Raw genomic sequence first — 16,619 nt, 5'->3', positions numbered from 1 at the left:
TAATAAATTTGTTAGTCTCTAAGGTGCCACAAGTACTCCTGTTCTTTTTGCATATTTTCAATATTTACAAGTTAAATATTTTATAATAAAATCTGGATATCAGGTAGTTCTGTCTAGAACTTTAATCACAGTTGAGCAAGCTAGAATTTATATAATCACAATTTTGATTGAAAAAGATATTGATAAGAAAACAACACAGATGAAATAATCAGAGAGGGATTAGGACAAGGAAATTGATCTGGATGAGTGGGTCTCTATATGGGAAAGGGAATATACATCTTCAAAGGTTAAAAAACTGGGCATATTTAGTCTTGAGAAAAGAAGACTGAGGGGAGACCTGATAAGTCTTCAAATATGTTAAGAGTTGTTATACAGAGGATGGCAATTAATTATTCTCCATGTCCAATGAAGGTAGGACAAGAAGTAGTTGGCTCATTCTGCAGCAAGGGAGATTTAGATTAGAAAGTAGGGAAATTTTTTTCTAACTACAAGGATAGTTAAGATGTGGGATAGACTTACAAGGGAGGTTGTAGAATCCCCATCATTGGAAATTTTTAAGAATGGGTTAGACAAGCACCTGTCACAGATGATCTAGGTGTACTTAATCCTTCTTCAGTCAGGGGTCTGGACTAGATGACCTTTTGAGGTCCCTTCCAGCCCTATGTTTCTACGATTATTGGAAATGTGTGACCCCCCCCTCCTCCTATGGAAGTGTGGTATAATGTGGACTGTCTTTGTGATGGAAAAGCTTTCACACCAAGTACTCTGATATGAATACCAGAGTTATGGATTTTCCAGTCATCCAGACATCCTCTGGAATTGGAAGTAATCAGGCAGCAGTGGAGACAGACAGATACATACACACACAAGCAATTTACTGCCTTGGGGCTTTAGCCTTGGGCATAGGCACCGACTCTGTGGGTGCTCCTGGGCTGGAGGACCCACGGAAAAAAAATAGTGGGTGCTCAGCCCCTACCAACAGCCAGCTCTCTTCCCTCCTCCCCGCACCTCCTGCCTGTCGTGATCAGCTGTTCTGCAGTGTGCAGGAGGCACTAGGGGGAGGAGCAGGGATGGGGTGCACTTGTGGGGGGGGGAGAGGCAGGGCAGGGTGGGGGGTTAGGGAAAGGGGTCAAGTGGGGGGCGGGGCGTGGGGTGGAGCAGGAGGTTGAGCACCCCTGGGACCTGTAGGAAGGCAGCATCTGTGGCCCTGGGGCACAGAGTTTCAGCTGATGGGTGGGAGTTAGGACTGCAGCTGCAAGGTGAGGGGTGGGGCAGGGCTCCGGGCAGGGGGTGGGGCTCAGGGTCCCCAGGGCTTATGACCCTCGGGAGCACCACGGCTCAGAGCTTCAGCTCTGCAGGGGATGATGGGACTCGGGGCTTCCGCCCTGTGGCTCCTTTCCTGGCTTTAGCGCCATGGGGGACGCTGGGGCTTTAGCTACAAGGGGAACACCGGTTTCAGCCCCAGCGCTCCCCTCATTGCTAAATCTCCAGGCTCCGATGCCTTCCACTGAAATTGTGAGCAGATCCCTGGGGAGCCCTGGTGCCCTCCCTCCCCCCAGGGCTTCAGCCCGGAATGGAGCCATGGGGCTGAAGCCCTGAACCCTGGCACCCCTCATGAGGCAGAAGCCAGGAACGGAGCCATGGGGCTGAAGCCCCAAGCACCAGCACTTCCCCCACATCTAAAGCTGAGTCCTGGTGCTCTGGAGGGTCACAAACCCTGACACACACACACCCCGCCCCGCCCCCACTGCTGAAGTCCATAACATCTTGTTCAGATTTACTGACATTTCAGAGTTACAGACAACCTCCATCCCCGAGGTGTCCAGTAGAACCTCAGAGTTACATACTTATTTAGAAATGTGGTCATCCTTTCTGCCATACTTGAAGGAGGAGGGCTCCCCAGCCAGCAGGCCAGAATCCTTAGTCAGGTTCTCTGTACATAACTTGATCCTGAATAAGAACATACTACACTGAATATTGAAACATTGTATTGTAACTTTGCCTTAATAAAAAGTTTAAAAAACAAAACCAGAACAATGAAATGTTAATTTTGTTGAGGCAAAGGCCATTTATATTAAAAAAAAAAAAATTAACATGGTCCAGTGCTTTATAAATAGTCTGATCAGAACATTTTTTGGTGGTCTGGAAAATCCTTAACTGGCAGCAGGATGGTAATGTTATGGCCATAAAGTGTTTGCATTTTTGGCACTGAATAGTTCCATATGTTGAGAATTGGGCCAGATCCTCAGCGGGTGTAAACTGGAAGTCAATGGAATTACATCTATTTACACAAGTCCTGGATCCGGCCCACTATTGCAGGTTCCAAGCTATCATTGTCATTCAGTCCAAATCAATTTAGAATTACAAATAAACAATTAAAAAAAATTAAATGCTGTTTTGTATATAATGCCCCAGTTCAAGTTCTATATATGCTCTTGGGTGATATCATAAGATAGAAAATATAAATTCTGTATGCCACACCGTGTAAGACCATGCATATGGCATTATATAACTGATACCTCATTTTTCTCTCATACACAAATTAGGTTAACTTGACCACATGCATTCCATTGTTGCAGATTTGTATTACATTTAATTTAAAATGTGACCTTCCCCTCCGCTCCCCACAGCATTGAAAGAACTACCCTTAGATGACAACGATAAGATGAAGAAAATTAGCCACTGTGTTACAAGCCAAAAAATTCTAACTGGCTTGGCCCATTATAAGCATACGTTTAATCTGTAAAATTTGAGTTTGGATTTCTGCCTGCTGTCCAAGTGTGTGGTGTTCATCTGAGGGGTTTTTGATTCAGTTTTATTGCTACTGATCAGTGTTTTGCTGTCTAAAGTGCTACTAGCCAGCATGACCCAGTTAAGATCGTATTTTGCAAAGAAACAAGAATTAAAGATTCTGTGCTGCATTGTACATAATTGACACTGTCCCATTGAACAAACAGGGGTTCTGAGAAACAACCCATTTCTAAATTTTCCAAACTGACCTCACTGGCTCTTCACCTTTATAAATCTTTTAAGGAAACAATATTGCCAATACCCACTTGGTCTGATAAGGAGACTCATCCAGACTATGGTATGTGGTACCCACCCCACTTTGGCATGCTCAGAACATCAGCTGTGTGATATCTCAGGAGAACATAAACTCTCTGCTATACTGTGTGCCAAATGAGAATTTCAAAAACTAACAGCTCAGCTTGCATCAGGAATATTTGTTTCATTGAGTCTAAAAGATTGTCTCTACTAATTCCCCACAATAGCAGTATGCACATGCTCCACATTACTGGGGGATTTATGTTTAAGGGCCCTTCCAATTAAAGATCAGCTGAGCTCATACTATTCATGTTTTTGTCTAATCCACAAATAGTGTGGTCTTTCTGCTAATGGCAAATGTTCAATTTGCACCTGTCCATACTTTCCCTCCTTCAAATCCCTCTCTGCCGCTGAAGAAGGCCATTTTACATGACTCTTTGTAAGACAATTCGATTGCAATGTGAAGGCTCTGCTCTGATCCACATATAGATCTCTTAGCCACAAGGTGGATGTCTGCACTTCTTCCAGGCTTGGACTTCCTTTGGAGTTCATGGAATGAAAATTACATTATGGGCCATGTTCTGAAAACAGGTGTGATTCTGCCCAAATGGGCGCCAAACATGCCCAGGTATGCTGTCGAAAAAGTCCAAATTCCGGCTGCAAACAGCCTGCAGAAATACATCCATCCAAAAGATTAGAGTCTGTCTTGCTATCTGAACCTGTAAAGGCCAAGTCCCCTGTTCTCTTACAAACTCCACCACAGATTCAGCTGGGACCATTAGATCATTTAGTCTGACCTTCTGCATAACATGTTCCCTGGTGCAATTTCTTCCTCTGAGAGTAGGAGTCAAATGCTCGGGAGTCTGTGTGCAGAGGCCATAGGGTGGTGAGTATTGCTGCATAAGAATGTGTACCATTCCTCATTAAACCTTCCATGATTCTTGCTAGAGGCCCTGTAGAGTCAGATCTCTGCATGTTTTCAGGGTAGTCAGCTATGCAGCTATTCAGGGTAGCCTTCTGCCATGGACCCTGGCAACAGCCCGAGTTTGTGTGCTTTTTGTTCTTGCAAATGTGTGTGTATATGTAATTTAGAGAGACATGTGGGTAAGGTAATATCTTTTATTGGACCAACTTTTGTTGGTGAGAGAGACATGCTTTCGCGCTTACACAGAGCTCTTCTTCAGGTCTGGGAAAGGTACTAAGATTGTCACAGTAAATCTGTTTTGAAAGGAGAACTTTGTCCCAAGTGTTCAGCATACTTTTATGAATAAAGACTGGATGGGCCGGGGATTGGGAAAAGCCACTATAACAACTGGTTTTTCTTTTGTCAGCCTCAGCAGAGAGGAAAAAGATAGAAGGGGCGACGGATACTGAACTACTTTCATTTCCCCCCAGAAGAGAGTGACAGATATTTATCTTTTCTTTGTAAGAACAAATAAAAATCTCTTTTGTTCACAACACAGGTGATTGCCCTGAATTTAACCCAGTTTCATAGACTCCAAGGCCAGAAGGGACCACTGTGCTCATCTAGTCTGACCTTCTGTATAATACAGGCCATAAAACTTCCCAAAACAAATAATTCCTTTTGAGCCATCCCTCCTTTTAGGGGAGGGATAGCTCAGTGGTTTGAGCATTGGCCTGCTAAACCCAGGGTTGTGAGTTCAATCCTTCAGGGGGCCACTTAGGGATCTGGGGCAAAATCAGTACTTGGTCCTGCTAGTGAAGGCAGGGGGCTGGACTCAATGACCTTTCAAGGTCCCTTCCAGTTCTAGGAGATAGGATATCTCAATTTTTTTTTCAAACTAAGCATTTTATTTTATTTTTTAAAATCTTGATTTAAAAATTGTGTGTGATAGAAAATCCACCATGAATCTGGTAAATTGTTCCAACAGTTAATTACCCTCACTATTAAAAAATTGTGCATTATATCCAGTCTGAATTTGTCTAGCTTCAGCTTACAGTCAATGGATTCCTGTTATATCTTTCTCTGCTAGACTGAAGAGCCCATTATTAAATATTTGTTCCCCATGTAGGTGTTTGTAGACTGTGATCAAGTCATCTTTTAACCTTCTTTCCTTGAGTCTATCACTATAAGGCAGGTTTTCTAGTCCTTCAGTCATTCTCGTGGCTCTTCTCTGAACCCTCTCCTATTTATCCACATCCTTCTTGAACAGTGGACACCAGAATTGGACACAATATTCTAGCAGCAGTTGCACCAGTGCCAAAAACAGATGTAAAACAACCTCTCTGCCTACTAGAATTTCCCTGTTTATGCATCCAAGGATCTCACTTGCCATTTGTTACATCAGAAGCTCATGTTCAGCTAATTGTCCACGATGACCTTCAAATCTTTTTCGGAGTCACGCCGTCCAGCATAGAGTCCACCATCTTGTAAGAATGACCTGCGTTCTTTGTTCCTAGATGTGTGATTTACATTTACCTATATTAAAACACAAATTGTTTGCTTGTGCCCAGTTTACCAAGCCAGTTTATAAAGCTTGCTCTGTAACTGTGTCCCATCCTCTTCATTATTTACCACTCACCCAATTTTTGTGTCCATCCGTCAGTGATATTTTATGTTTTCTTCCAGGTCACTGATTAAAAATGTTAAAAAGTGTAGGACCAAGAACTGATTCCTTCCTGTGGGACCCCATTAGAAATGCTGTGATGAATCCCCATTTACAACTACATTTTGGGACCTAGCGATTAACCAGTTTTGAATCCATTCAATGTGTGCCATGTTAATTTTGTATCATTCTAGACTTTTAATCAAAATGTCATGCAGTACCTAGTCATATGACTTACAGAAGTCCAGGTATATTATATCAATGCTGATTTCCATAGTTTTGACCAAAGTCTTGTGAGAATAGCTCACAATATCTTGAATGAAGTAAGCTGTTTGAGCCAGAGAATGTTATTTTTTCTACAAGTAGCATCTGCTACTCAGTCAGACTGGCTCTTGTTGCAGTCATGTGGTGTTTTCCAGCAGGGGATGAGGAATCACACACAGCAGACAGATGCAGACATAACCAAGCCTAGAATTACATGGGTGAGAATGATTCAATGATGTATCTATTCCTCCTCAACCCTTCCTCTCTCCCCAGCTGTTCTCATATTCCAAATGGCAGACCTCATGCCATAGAATGTGGAAGACATATGGAAGCCCTTCCACAGACACAGGATATATAATTAGGCACCTAAATCCATATTAAGGCACCTAATAAGTGGTGTGACTTTTCACAGTGCTTCAATAGCATTTCAGTGGGAGTTTGCCCAGCACCTCTGAAAACCCTCTATTTAGGTAAATAAATATGGATTTGAGTGCCTCGGTCTTAAGTCTCTTAAGTTTGAAGATTTTGGGCTTATTTTTAATGGACCTCTGAAAATGTTGTCACGAAACATGTATGCAACATAGTAACCTGGTCTAGGAGGAAACAATGTAGACAGGGCATGGGATTGGGAGTTAGAAGGCATGCAGTCTATTCCCAGATCTGCCACGGTCTCACTATCTGCATTTGGACAAATTATTTTATAACTCTGAATTTAGATTTCCCTATGTAATATAAGTGCTCTAAGGTATATAGATAAGTGCTGTTTAAGTACGAAGTATGATTTTTATTATATTTATCCTTGTGCACATGTAAAAACCTCAAATTGTTCCTGCTAACAGATGTCCTTGCCACATTTTACATTTCAAAATGTATACATGTATTAATTATTTGGATATCACTTTTAATCCCAGGTCTTTTTTCAAGTGTTCATTGGAAATTTTGCCTGAAATGTATTAAACATAAACCTCCACAAAAGATAATTGGACTAAATCTGATCAAATCCTTCTTGTTTCTTTCCACTTAATTGATAACACTTACAAGTTTAGCCAGGCATGTCAATTGGATGTAAAATCTTCAGTCATTATGTCTGTTATTACATGAGAAAGTAAGTGAGGCTTTCAACCTTAATTTCCCCATCTATCTCCTAGAGAACTGTAGTGTTCCTTCTCTTGTTAACTTAATATGTCTGAGACTAATTATATTATGAAACTAACAATACAATGAACCAATTATAATGTGTCTTACATTTCGGACATGTAAGAAATAATGTCCATAAAAGTCAAATCCTTATGTCTCTTGTTTTTCAGTTAATATTATTTATTCCTCATTATTTATAACTTTACCATCCATGTGTTTAACTTTCTTGGGACTTAATCTTGTGTTTCTTCCACACTCAAAACTCTTACTGGATCAGGCACTTGGCTGGCAGTGAAATTTTTAGTTAGTAAAAAGAGATTCTTCCTAGTAAAATATAAATGTTAAACACATAAAATCCCATTTTAAAGGTCAGGGTCACAAAGATGACAAGTGGGGAATTTAATGGATTTATATGTTGTTCTGCCCTCCCAATGTCTTCTGAAGTTCAGAGAGATTCCAAACTTTAAATGATTAACTGGCATTTTCCAGAATACCAGCCAAATGAATGCTTAGCAGAATGTGAAGATATGCCTGCAATCCTCAAAAGATTAATGAGTCAGATCTGCATTCAAGAGAGAGAGAGAGAGAGATTGGGCCAGATACTGCTGTCTTTGTACAATCAAAACTCCCATTGAAGTCAAGGAAGCACCAACAAAAACATACATAAGGTAAGTAACTTCTGCTTTTAGTTAGTACCCTGGATCCAAGCAAATAGGCCAGATCCTCAGTTGGGGTAATTGGTGTAACCCTCTTGGGACAATGGAATTTTTGCCTTTGAAAGAACTGCTAGATCAGACCATTGTCTAAGTTGATGGGTTTCCAAATCATACTGGGCTAAGTCCTGTTTGTTCAGTAGGAAAAGGTCCCTCATTCTGGTTTTAGAATTTAATATTGTAATGCTCCTTCCCTTTCTTATGTCTGACGGCTGTATTATTTATTTAGGCTCCCTGTAATAAGGACACCATTGTGCCTGAGTGTTGTGAGAGAAAACAGAGAGCTGGGCTCTGCCCTTGCTGTGTAACTATATCAACACACCAACAGAAGCCCTCTTTATTTATTTATTTTTTTTGGTATACAAAGAAAGGAATGCATACCTGATGACAAAAGCAGGCCTTAGCTGTTATTGGGCCTCTTCAGCTGGGTCCTTGTCTCCTGGGAACTAAACATCCCTCTTTTGTTTTACGTGTTTCATTTTTTTCCCTGGAAGAGAAACAAATGGATTGCAGTTTGCTGGGGATTGTGTTTTATTAGAGTTTTGCCGTACTGTTTCTTATCAGTACTTAGCTACAGACATGATTCCTGATTGTCTCTCCTAAATGGGAATTGTTATTACATTTAAGCCCCAGACATATAATACTGTTATCTATAGAAGAAGATGGGATGGTGAGGGGAAGGCAACAGACTTTAAGGCAATAACAGCTTCCTATAGCTGGCTGGCAGTTCTGTCTGTGCTTCTTACCTAATAATGGTCTGATCCTAGATGTCAATGGGCGCAGAACCTAGCCCTAAACTGCATTTCAAGTTGGTGGTCTCATCCAACTGCCAATGGATCAGTGGTCACATCACAACATCTACTATCATCAGTACAACTGCCATTACTTTGGTATCCCCGCTGCCATGGTTTGGATGCCATGGAGACCTCTCTCAGTGGTTCCACTGGTTCAGGACTGAGGCATGTTAATGAGGCTGCAAGAAGAAATTTGCTTATCCATGTGGCACCTTCACCCAGGCTAGTTTTAAATGACACAAGTGATGTGGCTTTCTCTACTCCGTTGGGAAGACTATTGAGATTCTGTGTGGTTACTTTAGGTAGGATAGGCTGTTTAGTTAGTGTAGGAGATTGAGAACTAGAAAGCACCACATGGTCTGTCTGTGTTCATTTGTGTGTACAGTGGTGTATGCATATGTGATAATAAACACAACTCCCTCTGAAAGTCTTGGCCCTATAAGTACAGAAACAGTATAAATAAAACAAATCACAGAGGAGCACGTATCTGTTTTCCTTCTGTTGGAGGACCAAACCCAATACCATCGTTCTGAGCCCCTGAAGTGCACACGAGCAGATAGCTGCCAGAAAAAAAGCAGCTTGGCTGAATGGTGCTGCCTCAGACAGGGCGACACAGAGCTGCAAAATCCTCGTTCATACACAGTCGTTTTCTGCAAAACGTTGAGTGTCTCCTGTGCTGTAGTAGGAGATGTCAATTCCCATTGGCTTCAAAATGAGTTGACAGTCTCAGCACCTCGCACGAAGCTCTTAGCACGCTGCAGGTTGAGGCCCATAATGCTAGCACTATGCTAGCATCCTGAGGAGGCCAAAGGTAAAAATGAAAGATTTCCTAAAAATTACAACAAATAATTACAGAAAGTCACAAATTATATAATTTCAAAGCTACCTGCCTCCTCTGGGAACTTTGGTCTGATTTCCTGTCCACATTTAGCTACCGCTGCAACTCTCTCGTTCAGACGGTGTTCTATTTTTATGCCCTTAGTCATCATATCAGGTGGCATTATGAAGGATAAATTCATCCTTTCTCCCTTCGGGTAGTGCTGCATGAATACAAACTATATAGCAAGGTAAATCACATCGGTTGGAATAGGGCACTTTCCTCCTACAGATTATGATTATCCAGATTCACAGTATGTATCAAATGAAATGTAATGCCTGATATTTCATATATGATGTATTGCCTCAAAAGGGAATTTGTCACATTCTAGGCTTAAATTTTTCCTTTGCCTAATGTCATGGCACTAATTTTAGTTATAACTCCTGAGACCAGTTTAAACAATTTGATCTCTTTAATAGGATTTAAGCCCTTCAAACATTTGTACTTGGTTATGTTTTCCTTTAGTCATCATTTAGGCAAATTTATTCTTTTGATCATATCTAATAAACCAATCCCTCCTAACCATTAATATTCTATTGATGTGCTCGGTGAAGTTCCTCTAATTTATTGGCCTCTTTCTTGTAACATAACATCCAGAATTGCACATAATATTCCAGTAGTCTCATTGCGGGTAAGTATTAGCTTTATTGGCTACCATATGGGAAAGTTAAGGGGACCCTATACTTTCTGAGCTGCAACAACTTCAAGGTTAGATGATCTGAAATGTAATTTGTTAAATGTCCTTGATCTTTTGGTCACCTGATGAATCCAGTGGCTTCTGTTTTACTAAATCACTTCAAACTCAATAATATAAACTATCCCAAACTTTGTGCTTCTACCCAGCATCTTCAAATGTGAATATTTACTCCACTGCCTATAGACCAGGGATTAAGGCAGCCTAAAGCTGTAAATTTTCTAATATCGTTCTTTCATCTTTTTGTCTTCTGTAACAATGAAGGCAGGACTGTGGGGCTAATATTAAAGTATAAAACACTGTCCTGCAGTTTTTGGAATGAGCAGCCTCTCTAGCTGAAGCTATTCAAGAATTAATGTGTTTAGGTTTTTGCTTTCAATAGAACAGAAGTTGTACATCCTTAAAAGGGAACATGTGGAAACTTGTTTGATGTTTGTTTTTATTTTCTAATGGGACGTTGAAATATGACTTGATTGTTCAGACTTAAAGATTCATGAACTACTTCAGTACCAGACAAGTATTTAAAACAACACAAGGAATTAGTGGTCATGTTCTGGTTGATAAACCCAACTCAGTTTTTAAAATGGTGTCCTCTTAGAAAACCAAATTTAAACTCTCTGTTGAATATGAATTGAGGTAAAGGGACATTCCTAGCTGCAGACTTCATAAAATCATTGCCACAGGCTATTCTATTCTATATAGGTTTTTATACCATGCTCATTATCAGGGTATCTGAGCGCCTTCCAGTAGTGCATTTAGTGATGTGTCTGAGGGTAGGTCTGCACTGGAGCTGGAAGGTGTAAATTCCACTTCGAGGAGAGATACCTGCATTAGCTCTGATCAAGCTAAAAATAGAAGTGGCCTGAGCAGTGTCACGGTCTAGCCACCCCAGTACAGGTCTTGGCCAGGATTGTACTTAGGGTCGCCAGCCCCTCCCATCACTCATACTGCTCCCTATATCCTTCTGTTTCAATCAGAGCTAGTGCCGTTCTATCTCCTCAAGCCCCAGTACAGACATATCCTGACGTATGTCTCTTGTGGCTTATTCTCTCATCCTCTCCCCAGGGAAAGAATTGTATATGCAGTGGAGTGTTTTGGTTAACAAGGTGGTTTTTTTTTTAAGTCACTTTGCTATGTGATTATGTTAGAGAAGGAAGCGTGAACAAATGCACCTGGCACTTGGAGTGTAAGGTGGAGAGGTTTGTGATGGTCCTTTGTTCCTGGGGCAGTTCATTCCACAGTCTGATCAATCCCAGGAAAGTTCTGTCTCTCACACAGATAAGAACCTTATTCTTATTGACAAGAGTTTCATTGTGCCAGCCAGAGGAGCAGAGTCGGCAACCCTGCCTTCATCCCAGAGTTCTAGGTGGTCTTACAGGTCAAAAGACTCTTCTATTAAATTTCTATGCATTTGCAAACCCACGCTCCTATTCTCAATTACACACATGTGCCTGGGTAATACTCACCTGGGGGAAGGAAAGGAAGGCAGCACTGTGTCCCAGGGCCACCCAAAGGATTCAGGGGGCCTGGAGCAAAGCAATTTTGGGGGCCCCTCCATAAAAAAAGTTGCAATATTATAGAATACTATATTCTCGTGGGGGCCCCTGAAGGGCCTGGGGGAAATTGCCACACTTGCCCCCCCACCCCTTGGTGGCCTTGCTGTCTCCTGGAAGTCAAGAGACTTGGATTCTGTTCCCAGTTCTGAGCTGTTGTATGACCTTGAGCAAGTCACTTCTCCTCTCCGTACCTCTCTTCCTCTTCTCACCCTTTGTTTCGCCATTTAGACTTTAAAGTGTCTAGGGGCAGGGTGTGTGTCTATGGCTATGTCTACACTAGCTCTCATTGAGCTAGAGTGCTAAGAATATTAGTGTAGTACTAGCATGGGCAGTGACAAGCAGTGACATGGGCTAGCTATGCTGAGTACAAACCTGCCTGAACCCAGTGGGTCTGTACTCAGGGCAGCTAGTCCACGCCACCACTAGCTGCTGCCAGTGCTACCCCAGCTACTACTACTGTTTTTAGCACACTAGCTAGTGTGAATGAATCCCTATATGATTGCGCAGCGGCTAGCAAATCGGGCCCCTATCTCAAGTGGGGCATTTAGTCACCATTTAATAACATTGTTCTTTTTATTGTTGTAGTGGTCATCATTACAGTCAAAGCGGGTGAGTAGATTTTGTGTCTGTGTTAGTATATTTTAATGGGGACAAACTCTCCTTGCAGCTTTGCCTGAGTGAAGAATGATTTAAAAACCTAGTGAGAACCTTGGGATTTGGCCCATGGTGCATTTGCAAGGCTTGTTAAAATAATGGGCATTTAATATTGCCATACAGCGACAAAGTTCTGTAAAAACATTAATTGGTAGAAATTACTGAATAACTACAACATACTCCTGCTCTAACACAGTGACCGGGGATTAACTCGAGTAGGAAGGATTCCAATGAGAAAAGAATAAGTATGTCTGTGAGATCAGTATTTCAATCTTCCGTCCTACTAACTAGGTTGATTTACTAGTCAGTGTAACCATATCTGTGACGTCTGTCATTAGGAAACCTTTTCCAGCAGTGTTATTCTGTGCCTGTCAGGCTGCTGCTGCTTGGATGATCTTGAGGAAAAATAGGAAATATTTTTTATTTTTACTCTGCGTTTGTGCGTCCGCTGACCTAGTTTTCGAAACCAACACTCTCGGCAGCCATCTGTAGCCCTGCTGGTGCCAAGTAATGAAAATAACAGTCTAAGGTAATATCCCCAATGGGTGATTTAAGGTTTTTACAGGTAGCGGTTGGTATTTGTGTTTGCAGCATTTTACCCTCATTTGGAGTTCTGGTTTCTTGAGCATACGTTAAAGCAGGCTACACAGCCAGGTGTGCATAAGATTTTGAGTGTTATGGAATAATGAAAAAAAATCTTGAATACAGTACTTAGTGGATTATCTTTTTCATTCATTTATTTTCACAATCTCTACTGTTATGTGCCCATCTGGCCTGTTAATTCTTTTTACCTGCTCCTTTTTCACTTTATGCTTGATTAAAATCTTCTTTATCAGGCCGGGTAGCAACCAGTTTGTTGTGTTTGAAGTTGAAGGAGGAAAAATGTTCAACGTTGTTAGGAGTCATTTTGACTTAAAATTTGGCTGACATGTCTATAATTATTGAAAACTTAACAGAGGTGGATGAAATAAAGAATAGAATAAAGAACTACCTCATAGTGCAAAGTGCTAGTACTGTGGGCAAAATCTCATCGCATATAGCAGTTGTACACCATTATTGCACATTCTATGCAGGGCCGGCTCCAGCATTTCTGCCGCCCCAAGCCAAAAAAAAAAAAAAAAAAAAAAACCGCCCCAACCGCCACCGGCAGCAGCAATTGGGGAAAAAAATAAATAAATAAAAGCCGCGATCGGCAGCGGCAGTTCAGCGCAGATCCTTCGCTCCTAGAGGGAGTGAGGGACCTGCTGCCCCGGAATTGCCGCAGGTGCCGCCCCTCTCCCTTGGTCACCCCAAGCACCTGCTTGTTAAGCTGGTGCCTGGAGCCGGCCCTGATTCTACACTCCTTCCACCAATGGAGGTCAGTGTCATTCTAAGTAACACTGTAGGAGTGCAGAATACATACTAAAGATGTACAGTTCAGGTAACAGATTTATAATATAGACTGAACAGGCAATTTTTGGCCTGTAGTAATACTTCAACACTGCCATACCACCTTGTGGGCATTCACCCATGAAAGCTTATGCTCCAGTACTTCTGTTAGTCTTAAAGGTGCCACAGGACTCTCTGTTTTTTACAGATTCAGACTAACACGGCTACCCCTCTCATACTTGTGCTGTGATCCTGTCAGAGTTCACAAAGTAAGCATGCATTGTTGCCAGCTCTTGCAATTTTTATTGCGAACTTTGAGATATTTAATGTGTTGTTTCTTAAAGCCTGAGCTGCAGGAATGAAAAGATTGCCTGAGTATCTTGGCTTTCATTTAAAAAAAATCTAATTTTTAGCTATCATGATCATAGAGAAAAACTTAAACGTGAAGCGAGTGCACTCTAAAGGGACAGAAACCCTAAGGCAAATAAAAAGACTGACTGGAGGTGAGGGGGGAGCGGGCAGAGTCAGCACTGGTCAGGGGGAGCCCAGGGCTGGGGCAGCAGGGGGTGCAGGTGGGGTGGGGGAGAGCGCCCAGCGCTGGGGTGGGTGGGCGGCCAAAAATGTTTTTGCTTGGGGCGGCAAAAAACCTAGAGCCAGCCCTATTCGCATGGACCTGTTGTAGCCAGTGTTTCAAGATATTTACATGCCAGATGCATGTAGATTCATATGTCCCTTCATGCTTCAACCTCCATTCCAGAGGACATGTGTTCATGCTGAAGACGGATTCTGCTCGATAACAATCCAAAGCAGTGTGTTCATTTTCATTATCTGAATCAGATGCCAGCAGCAGAAAGTTGATTTTCTTTTTTGGTGGTTTGGTTTCTGTAGTTTCCGCATCAGTGTGTTGCTCTTTTAAGACTTCTGAAAACATGCTCCACATCTCATCCCTCTCAGATTTTGGACGGCACTTCAGATTCTTAAATCTTGGGTCGAATGCTGTAGCTAACTTTAGAGATCACACATTGGTACCTTCTTTGCGTTTTGTCAAATCTGCAGCAATGTTAAAATGAACAACATGTACTGAGTTGTCATCTGAGACCACAATAACATGAAATATATGGTAGAATGTGAGTAAAATAGAGCAGGAGACATACAATTCATCCCCAAGTAGTTCAATCACAAATTCAATTAACACATTATTTTTTTAATGAGTGTCATCAGTATGGAAGCATGTCCTCTGGAATGGTGGTTGAAGCATGAAGGGGCATATGAATGTTTAGCATATCTGGCACGTAAATACCTTGCAATGCCAGCTACAAAAGTCCCATGTGAACACCTGTTCTCACTTTCTGGTGACATTGTAAATAAGAAGTGGGCAGCATTATTTCCTGTAAATGTAAACAAACTTGTTTGTCTTAGTGATTGGCTGAATGAGAAGTAGAACTGAGTGGACTTGTAGGCTCTAAAGTTTTGCATTGTTTTGTTTTTGAGTGCAGTTATGTAACACAAACGTAGTTTTTTTTTTTAAATTACGCTTTCACAATAAAGAGATTGCACTACAGTACTTGTATTAGGTGAATTGAAAAAACAAAATTTATTTTGTTTATCATTTTTACAGTGCAAATATTTGTAATCAAAAATAATAAAGTGAGCACTGTACACTTTGTATTCTGTGTAGTAATTGAAATCAATATATTTGAAAATGTAGAAAAACATCCAAAAATATTTAATAAATTTCAATTGGTATTCTATTGTTTAACAGTGTGATTAAAACTGCGATTACATTTTTAATTGCAATTAATTTTTTTGAATTAGTTGCATGAGTTAATTGTGATTAATCGACAGCCCTATAGGCAATGTTTTTTGAAAAAATTTCAGGTATTTATTTTTTGGTCTACATATTGGAATCATTCTGTAATTGGCAAATGCTGCCATTGTGTTTAGTGGCAAGACTTGGCTTTATTCATCCCACCGGTGCACAGGTACAAATGACAGGATTCTGCACAGGAGGGCCAGCTGTTGCACCGTTTGCACTGCTATCCTCCCCAGAGCTTCAACCAGGAGTAGGAAATTCTGTTCCTCTCCGAGTCATTGCCCATGTCCATTCCACTGTAGGTGTGTGCACATCCTGTGCAGAGTTGTTGGATATTTTTTTCCCCTCAGCAGCATCTGTCAGGGTGGCATGAGCACCCTCTGCTGCCTCACACTACTGTGCGGAGGTATAAGGCTTTCACTGAGCCCTCTCAGTTCCTTCTTACTCCCTGTGATGATTGTTGGAGCCTGTGTTTTTGCAAGTCCTTTCCTCCTTCCTCTTATATATAGCACCCATTTTTGCCTAGTTCAGAGCATGTAAAGCTATATTTAGAAAATTAGGTTTTAGTTTTTAAGACTTTGGTTTCCCCAGTTCCCAACTGGGTGCCAGTTTGTGCCTTGGTCTCCAGGTTTCAAGTCTTGTCTCTCTTGCAGCAGACTTATGCCTGTGAGTGATCTGCACCCTTCCTGTCTTAAATGCTTGGGGGAATCACGTGTTAGTGACAGATGTCACCTTCATCGGGGTTTTAAGCCCCATCCCAAAAAGGACAGAGCAGCCACACTCAAGTTCCTTTCCATGGAGGTGGCTCTTCGTCCACCCTCAGAGCCTTCCTGCTCAGATCAGGCGCTGAACAAACTGGAATCTACGACCAGAGCTCCTGTTTGTTCAATTCATAGAGGCTTCAGAGTAGCAGCCGTGTTAGTCTGTATCCGCAAAAAGAAGAACAGGAGTACTTGTGGCACCTTAGAGACTAACAAATTTATTAGAGCATAAGCTTTCGTGGACTACAGCCCACTTCTTCGAAGTCCTGTAGTCCACGAAAGCTTATGCTCTAATAAATTTGTTAGTCTCTAAGGTGCCACAAGTACTCCTGTTCTTCTTTTTGCGGATACAGACTAACACGGCTGCTACTCTGAA

General features: G+C 41.6%; 1 protein-coding gene across 3 annotated transcripts in view; it reads left to right on the top strand.

Moving 5' to 3' along the window:
* SHROOM1 (shroom family member 1) overlaps positions 1-16,619 on the top strand; it is a 72,567-nt gene that overhangs the window by 4,007 nt on the left and 51,941 nt on the right. For 2 of the 3 annotated variants that reach the window (XM_034779175.1, XM_034779173.1), the window contains exon 2: positions 7,503-7,681. The exons of the other annotated variant lie outside the window; for it this stretch is intronic. The gene's annotated coding sequence lies outside the window, so the exon portion shown is untranslated. The remainder of the gene's footprint in view (positions 1-7,502; positions 7,682-16,619) is intronic. 3 annotated transcript variants of the gene reach the window in all.

This window comes from Trachemys scripta, chromosome 8 (assembly GCF_013100865.1).
Source record: "Trachemys scripta elegans isolate TJP31775 chromosome 8, CAS_Tse_1.0, whole genome shotgun sequence".
Taxonomy (NCBI): Eukaryota; Metazoa; Chordata; order Testudines; family Emydidae; genus Trachemys; species Trachemys scripta.
Note: the sequence above shows the minus strand (reverse complement) of the source record. Positions and strands in the feature narration are given on the sequence as shown.